The following is a 9144-nucleotide window of genomic DNA, read 5'->3' as shown; positions in this document are numbered from 1 at the left end:
GAAAATATTGCACTGCTAACACAAGATGAGATACAGTATTGATTTGTAAGCCTATAATGTATTTAGTTATAGATTATGGTTGCAAAACGAAATACTGTGTTCTTCCCAGAGATCAATAAAAACCAAAAAGAAAAAAAAACAGCGGCTTTATCTAATGCCACCATCTAGTGCTGTTAAAATGTTGGTGACGAATGGGTGGTCTTCCACCCGAATAAAGGCACCGAATAAAGGCGGGTTGTTGGTGCTGCATGACGGGTGGCTATCGCTCAAACTGGAATATTTATAAATATTCGAATAACGGCATAGGAAGAAAAGCAAGAATAAGACAGCCGCTCGGCAGCATCGTTAGAATACCGGACAAAATGCTTAGCGGCATTTCTTCCGGTTTTACATTCTGAGTTCAAATACCGCCTTTAGGGATCAATAAAATAAGCACCAGTTGAGCACTCGCTAAGATTCCAGATCTTATGTCCATAATCGAAAGAAAGTGTTAGAAAATCAAAAAGAAGGTAAGAAAGAGAGAAAGGAAGAAAGAAACTAAACTAGAAATTTGTGATTTACCATCGAAGTGAGTGTATCTTTCTACAAACACTTTTAAGCGATAAGACATGTTCTTTGATAACACGGTTTTTAACCTCACCGAATACAAGATCGAAACCTGGCGATTTTCCACGTACTTTATCTTGGTGCACAACACACTTTATTCTCAACGATTTTTCTTTCTCTCTTCCAATCTCTCTCTCTCTCTCTCTCTCTCTCTCTCTCTCTCTCTCTCTCTTATTTACTATTGCTGTCACTTTCTAAGATACCTATTACCAAATAGCAAAATGCATACGAAAACCCATCCCATCTACTCACCCGCTCCCACTTTCTCTGTGCCTTTCACACACACACACACACACACACACACACACACACACACACATGCAGTAAACAAGCACTGTTTCTCTCTCTTTTCCCCCTTCTTTCTCTATCTCTCTCTGTCTCTCTTTCCCTTCCTCCCTTTCTCTCTCTTTAACACAGACCCGGGTTTCTGAGTATTAACCCGTCATCAGTGTGGAATAATCACCAGCTAGCAATGAGAACTCATTCCAAACGCAAAATACGATAAGCTTTTTCCAATGACAAATCGGAGATGTCTTCCTGGGGCTATAAACAACAATAGCATCGTCCCCTATGGGTCTGCCGGATTCTTTCCTCGCCATGGATTATGTATAGTAATTTTCCATGTGGTTTGTATTGTATTGTATTGTATTGTATGTAAACATGCATGCAATACATGTGTGTTTGTATGTATGTATGCATGCATGTATGTATGTATGCATGTATGTATTTATGTATGTATGTATGTATGCATGTATGTATTACTTGCAGGTATTGGTAGTGCAAATCAGAGGTGCAATCTGTGTGGGTGTTTTTTCAAAACATTGTCTGATTTAAAAAGCCACATCAGACGCCATGAAAGGGCTGAGGTGTAGGTGCAGGAGGTGGTCAAACTCTGTGTAAGGAGTAGACAACCACCACATGTATGAATGTATGTATGTTTGAATGTATGTATTCATGAATATATATATGTATGCATATATGCATATATATGCATGTATGCATGTTTGTATGTATATATGCATGTATGTTTGCATGTATGTATGTATGAATGTATATATGTATGCATGTATGCATACATGCATGTATGTATGTATGTATGCTTGAATATATGCATGTATGTATGCATCTATGTATATATGTATGCATATATGCATGCATGTATTTATGCATGCGTGCTTGCCTGTGTGTATATATGTATGAATGTATGCATGTATGTATGTATGCATATATGTATCTATAAATGCATGTATGTACGTGTGCGCATGTACATTATGATTATGAATTATGACTTATGACAAATTATTTGAACATTTAGCAGCGTAGTCCAGTTCAGCACGACCTCACACCATTGTTGGGAACCAGTGCACTACACCTTTGCAAATGATGGAGGAAAACACTTTTTATGGAAAAATTCTTGAAAATCTGTCAACTCTTCCCACGTCCGATTTTGTTCAAACTTTGTTTTTTGTATTTTTTTCTTTCTTGCCCGACGCACTTATAAACAATGTGAGATGCCTTTCCGGTAAAACAAATAAATAAATTAATTTTGGATTTTTTTTAAAATCCCCACCCCTACCATCGCAACATTCACTTCCTCTATTTTCAAACAGAAAATGAAACGTAATTCTAAAGCAATAGTGAAATCTTTTTCTAATTTCTTCCATTAACCCCGCCCTTCCTTAAATCCAGTCGGTGGGCTGTTTCCCCAAATTTTTATTGGTCACAACCTAAGAGCGGAAACGTATAAAAGAATAAACGAATGAAAGAATAAAAGAAAAAAAAAAGAATGAAAGATTAAAAGAATGAAAGAATAACGGAATAAAAGAATGAAAGAATAAATGAGTTTTAAAATACAGACAGACCGAATCTGTAATTTGTTCCTGTTTATAATTTCAAAATAATGTTTAGGCGAAAAAGTGTATGATTTAAGGGAGGTTTAGCTACTGTTTCTAACACATCCCACGACCATCTGCTACCTTACACGTATCTTTATCCCTCTGATATGTATTGATGTTTTTCAATATTTTTCTCTGTGTGTATGTATGCTATTATTTATTTTTATTTTTAGATTTCCTGCTATTTGAAAAAAAAAATCCTGCTTTTCAACTAGACCCACGATTCCTTCATTGAAAGTTCAACATCCTGAATGGGGTATTTTTACATGCTTTTGTGTATTTTGAGTCAGTGCATGTACACTTCCGTATGTTTTGTACTCTATATGTTTACTCGTATATATATATATACATTATTTTGAGAAGTCCACTGTGTGGCGTTATTATTTTTCTGTAATAATGCCCTTTATATAAATATAAACGAATAATTATATTCTTGGGAATAGAAATTACCCTTATGAATTTTTTTACACACTGGCTTCTTGATAAAATTCTTGTAAAAGAGTTTTATCCTTTTTTGAATTTATTTATCAAATATATACACGGAATATATTCAATGTTGAATTTTTATTCCTGTCTCCACATGGATACCCAGAAGCAACCCGGAAGTATTCCCGCTTCTTTGATGAAGATATATACAGATAAACTTCATTCCCTTTACTCTGTCGGATACGTAGTGTGTTCGTTTTTGGTGAGGTGAGAATTCTGTTTATTTATATATATTTTTGGGACAATACTGTGCTGATGAACGAAATCTAGATTCATTCTAGTAATCGCGAAATCGGCCGATACACGGTTAAGTTTATTTAAAAGAAAGTTGGTCGTCTTCTGTTGGTTGTTTTTCCTCACATTAGGTACTAAATGTGATTATTTTGAGAAGTCCACTGCGTGGCGTTATTATTTTTCTGTAATAATGTCCTTTATATAAATATATATATATATTTATAGGTGTAGGTGTGGCTGTGTGGTAAGACAAAGTTGTACGCGTGTCTGTGTGGTAAGAAACACGTTTCCCAACCACATGTCCGGGTTGCGAAATTTTTTTCCCCACCTGAGTTCCGGACCCCAGTTATGAACTCATTTGCATACAGCCAATCAGGGCTCAACTACCAAACCAATTTATGAGCGCATAACAAGGGATGGACGATAAGATAAGGTCACTTGGATAAGGAATGGCCATGTTTCTTTCCTCTTTTAAAAATGCTTGTTGTTCTTGTTTCAACCATGGCTGCCTCTGCGTAGTTATTTGTGTTGTTGTTTACTTTGTAAAGCAGTAAGGGGAGAGGGTTGCTAGCATATCACCCTCTGCCCACATTTTCCCCATCCCCATCTTTACCATATGGGACCCTAACAAAATCCGATAATAGATAGAGATGCAAATCTAATTACTTGTCTCCTTCTAAAATCAAGCATAAAATGGCGATCGGTTGACTTACAGTACCGTTCTTCGTACTTGAGTTTACTTGATAAAGTGTGTTTGTTAACATGACAACAAGGTCAAAGCGAGCTCTGATTGGCTGTATGCAAATGTCTTCTAATATAGCCCCGGGCCGACCAAAACCTTGTGAGTGAATTTGGTAGACGGAAACTAAAGGAAGCCCGTCGTGTATATATATATATATATATATATATATATATATATATATATATATATATACATGTCTATGTGTGTGTGTCTGTCTTTGTCCCCCCGCTATCGCTTGAGAACCGATGCTGGTGCGTTTATGTTCCTCGTAACTTAGCGGTTCGGCAAAGGCGACCGATAGAATAAGTACTAGGCTTACAAAGAATAACTCCTGAGATCGATTTCTTCGCCCTTTAAGACAATGCTCCAGCTTGGCCGCAATCAAATAACTGAAACAAGTAAAATAATAAATGAATAAAATAATATATATATATATATATATATATATATATATATATATATATATATATATATATATATATATATATATACATACATACATACATACATACATACATATATGCTTTTACTGCGATGGTTTTTATTAAGCAGCATTGATTTTTACAATTCTGTAAATGATAATGATAATATTTTATAAGCTTAAAAGCTTATGAGCGATCACCGCGCAATGTCTTAATAAATGCTATCATTATTATTTACAGAATTGTGAAAATCGACGCCGCTTAACAAAAACCAGTAAAATCACATGAAACTTTGTTTAAAAAAACAACACTACGAACTACTCATAGTTCTTAAATCTGACGAAAAGCAAGGCGGTTGCATGTTGGTGCAATTGGCTAGCACACTTGTGGCAGAAACAAAGAGATGTGAGTTCGTGTCCCACGCGTACAGGAACACCTACATTTTTTTTCCGTCACTCCAAGAATAATGGACATACATAAAGGCGAATGTATATTTTTGGTACTTGATTTTCAGATCTATCATCATTGCCCCATTTCTTCTTTTCCTGTATTTTTCTTATGACACTGAAGTTAAGTGGGCAACTGACTTTTGCAAGTGAGCATGAATGTTTTGGTCACAAGCAACAGTATCAGGTTAGGTTATTGCTTTGATTCTCAGGTTCCACCGATATTTCTTCGTTCCATAAGGCAACCAAAAATGCACACTTCGGCTCATTGAATATCATTCCAGCAACTATGGAGTATTGAGTAATAAGACACAATTGATTTTGGGGGTGTATTTTACAACGAAACAGTACAACTTCAGGTCGTTTGCAAAGAAAAGGTTAGAGACGCTTTGGAATTCCTTGTACCAACTTCTCTTGTAAACAGGATTGATAATTAGTTTAACGAGGGGGGTAAGATCTGGCTGATCATGTGTCGCATTGACGGAAGCCCAGCCGAGTCATTCATCCTTTCATTCACCATACTCATCTCTCTCTCTCTCTCTCTCTCTCTCTCTCTCTCTCTCTCTCTCTCATTCTCTCTCTCTCATTCTCTCTCTCCCCCTATGTGTTTCGAGCATTCGACCACTTGCATTTCTTGAAGAAAAACTTGAACCTTATCGATCTTCCAATCCTTTCCTCGACACCAAGTCACCTTCAACATAAAAAAGACGTCCTTATATAATCGTAAGATATATAACAAACCTTTATCAACGATACACGTTTATCTATTTATTTCCTAATTTGCTTACAGAGAAGTAATATGTATATATATATATATATATATATATATATATACACATATAATATAATTATACATATACATACACACATATATATACATGCAAGCGTGCGTATGTATATATATATATATATATATATATATATATATATATATATATATCATCATCATCATCATCATCGTTTAACGTCCGCTTTCCATGCTAGCATGGGTTGGACGATTTGACTGAGGACTGGTGAAACCGGATGGCAACACCAGGCTCCAGTCTGATTTGGCAGAGTTTCTACAGCTGGATGCCCTTCCTAACGCCAACCACTCAGAGAGTGTAGTGGGTGCTTTTACGTGTCACCCGCACGAAAACGGCCACGCTCGAAATGGTGTCTTTTATGTGCCACCCGCACAAGCCAGTCCAGGGGCACTGGCAACGATCTCGCTCGAAAATCCTACAGGAGCCAGTCAGGCGGTACTGGCAACGGCCACGCTCAAAATGGTGCATCTCATGTGCCAACCGCACAAGAACCAGTCCAGGGGCACTGGCAACGATCTTACTTGGCTTGCCGGGTCTTCTCACGCACAGCCCATTTCCAAAGGTCTCGGTCCGTAGTCATCGCCTCGGTGAGGCCCAATGTACGAAGGTCTTGCCTCACCACCTCAGCCCAGGTCTTCCTGGGCCTACCTCTTCCACGGGTTCCCTCAACTGTTAGGGTGTGGCACTTTTTCACGCAGCTATCCTCCTCCATTCTCACCACATGTCCATACCAGGGCAATCGTCTCTCTTGCACGCCACAACTGATGCTTCTAATGTTCACCTTTTCTCTCAAGATACTTACACTCTGACGGGTATTCACATTGACATTACACATCCAACGGAGCATACTGGCTTCATTCCTTGCGAGCTTACGTATGTCCTCAGCAGTTACAGCCCATGTTTCACTGCCATGTAGCATGGTTGTTCGTACGCATGCGTCATACAGTCTGCCTTTTACTCTGAGTGAGAGTCCCTTTGTCGCCAGCAGGGGTAAGAGCTCTCTAAACTTTGCCCAGGCTATTCTTATTCTAGCAGCTACACTTTCAGCGCACCCACCCCCACTACTAACTTGGTCGCCCAGATAGCGGAAGCTATCGACTACATCTAGTTTTTCACCCTGGAATGAGATAGAAGTTGTTTCCTGTTTGTTTGCAGTCTTTATTGCACCTGAACATCTGCCACAAACAAAAACTAACTTGCTAGTTAACCTGCCTTTGATGTTGCTGCACCTCTTATGTGTCCATAGCTTGCACCGGGTACATCTTATAGAGTTACTACCTACTCCTTTTCTACATACTGAGCAGGGCCATCTACCTGAAGGGGTTTGTGTTTTATCTACCTTCCTACTTATTAGGATTTTGGTTTTAGCTAGGTTGACTCTAAGGCCCTTCAATTCTAGACCTTGCTTCCACACCTGAAACTTCTCCTCTAGTTCTGATAGTGACTCCGCAATTAGGGCAAGGTCATCAGCATAGAGGAGCTCCCAGGGGCAACCTGTCTTGAACTCCTCTGTGATTGCCTGGAGGACTATGGTAAATAATAGGGGGCTGAGGACGGAACCTTGGTGGACCCCTACCTCTACCCGGAATTCATTGCTGTACTCATTTCCAACCCTCACCTTACTGGCAGCATCTCTGTACATGGCTCGCACAGCTCTCACTAACCATTCTTCTATCCCAAGTTTCCTCATTGACCACTAGATAAGGGATCGGGGGACCCTGTCAAAGGCTTTCTCCATGTCAACGAAAGCCAGGTACAGAGGTTTATCCTTAGCTAGGTATTTTTCTTGCAACTGTCTCACTAGAAATAAGGCATCAGTAGTGCTTTTACCTGGCACGAACCCAAACTGCATCTCATCTAAATTGATTCGCTCCCTAATTAGTTGGGCATGACCCTCTCTGTAACTTTCATATATATATATATATATATGTGTGTGTGTGTGTGTGTGTGTGTGTGTGTGTGTGTGTGTGTGTGTGTGTGTGTGTGTATAATGGGAAATTATAAGAAAAGCTCAACCTTATAGAAATAATAGATATGGATGTGAATTGTGTTCTATGGAAATATATGAAATTTTTAAACTTAAAAATAATCCTAATCTAATCAATAATAGATTAGACCTTAGGGTATCATGTGTACACTGCTCTACTCGCACTTTTAAATTTTTTAAAAAATAGGCCTTTATTAAGTAACTAAAGTTATCAAATTATAGTACTCTACTTCTATTATGGTCATCTAGGACTATCAATTAGCACATATTTTATTGGTAATTGAACCTTTATAACATATATTCCTGATCTCTCACCTTAACATCTAATCTACTTAAATCAATCATCAGATTCCTGTATTGATTATCCTTGTTATTTCCTAACATCCTTTCTTTTTTCAGTCCCTTAAACCCTAGTAAACACATTATTATAAACTAATATAAATCCGATAATAATTTTTACTTTTTATTCACATTATGCAAATAAAGCTTACCTAGGTGTCTCCTAAATAGTATCGTTATCTTATTTTCAGCAATAATTTTTTTTAAGATAATTCAAAATAGTTTTCATGAACCCAATATACTTAATATCCTTAAACTTTACACCCTATCTATAGCCCCTGAATTCAATACTGACATTGTTTCATGATTTTTGTAAAAAATAATTACATCTCATTTTTATTTATTTTATTAACATACCTCTTATTATGAAAATATTGGTTAAACTATTATTGTTATCTGTACAACTATACTGTTACTCTATTCAGACTAAAAGAAAATACCTATTTGACTCATATACCTAGGGTTGTAATTCCTCAACATTTTGATAGTAGTAAAATGACCTGGTACCACTCTGACCAGAGAAACCTTTATAATCTAATACATTTATAGCCTTGTCCATGCATACTGCTTACACCTTCCCTTTCTTTAGAAGTGATTGTCCCTTATGCTATCACCACTAGATGAGAGACAATAAAATCTGAGACAGTTAGAACTTTTGTCTAGAATCAATTACTAGCCTGATAGACTCGGCTATGTCAAGATGGATTCATGTATTCTTCCTCCCACTTGGATTTTTATGTATTCTCTCTCCCACTTGGATTTGAAATGTTGCCACATTTATAATATGTCTATTCTACTGTAATTTTCTGCGTTTTCGTGCAGCTGAAGATTGCTCTTCATATTGCATTTAATGTAATGCTCGCATTGCTTAAATAAATTGGAGTAGCATGAAATGTGCGTACTGCAATCACCTTTGAAATCCGTGTTGCTTATTTTTTGATTTTTTGATCACCTATCCTTTTGGAATACGATATTCGGGTGCCTACGCATAAGTACCATATTCAACCTTGAATATATATATATATATATATATATATATATATATATATATATATATATATATATATATATATATATACATATACATATAAATATACATATATATATGCTCACCCCCCACACACGCACACACGCAAACACGCACGTATCTGTATATATATCAAGCACCACTCTCACATACC

Source organism: Octopus bimaculoides, chromosome 11 (genome assembly GCF_046866305.1).
Source record: "Octopus bimaculoides isolate indiv1 chromosome 11, ASM4686630v1, whole genome shotgun sequence".
NCBI classification, from domain to species: domain Eukaryota; kingdom Metazoa; phylum Mollusca; class Cephalopoda; order Octopoda; family Octopodidae; genus Octopus; species Octopus bimaculoides.
This window is presented reverse-complemented; position numbering follows the sequence as displayed.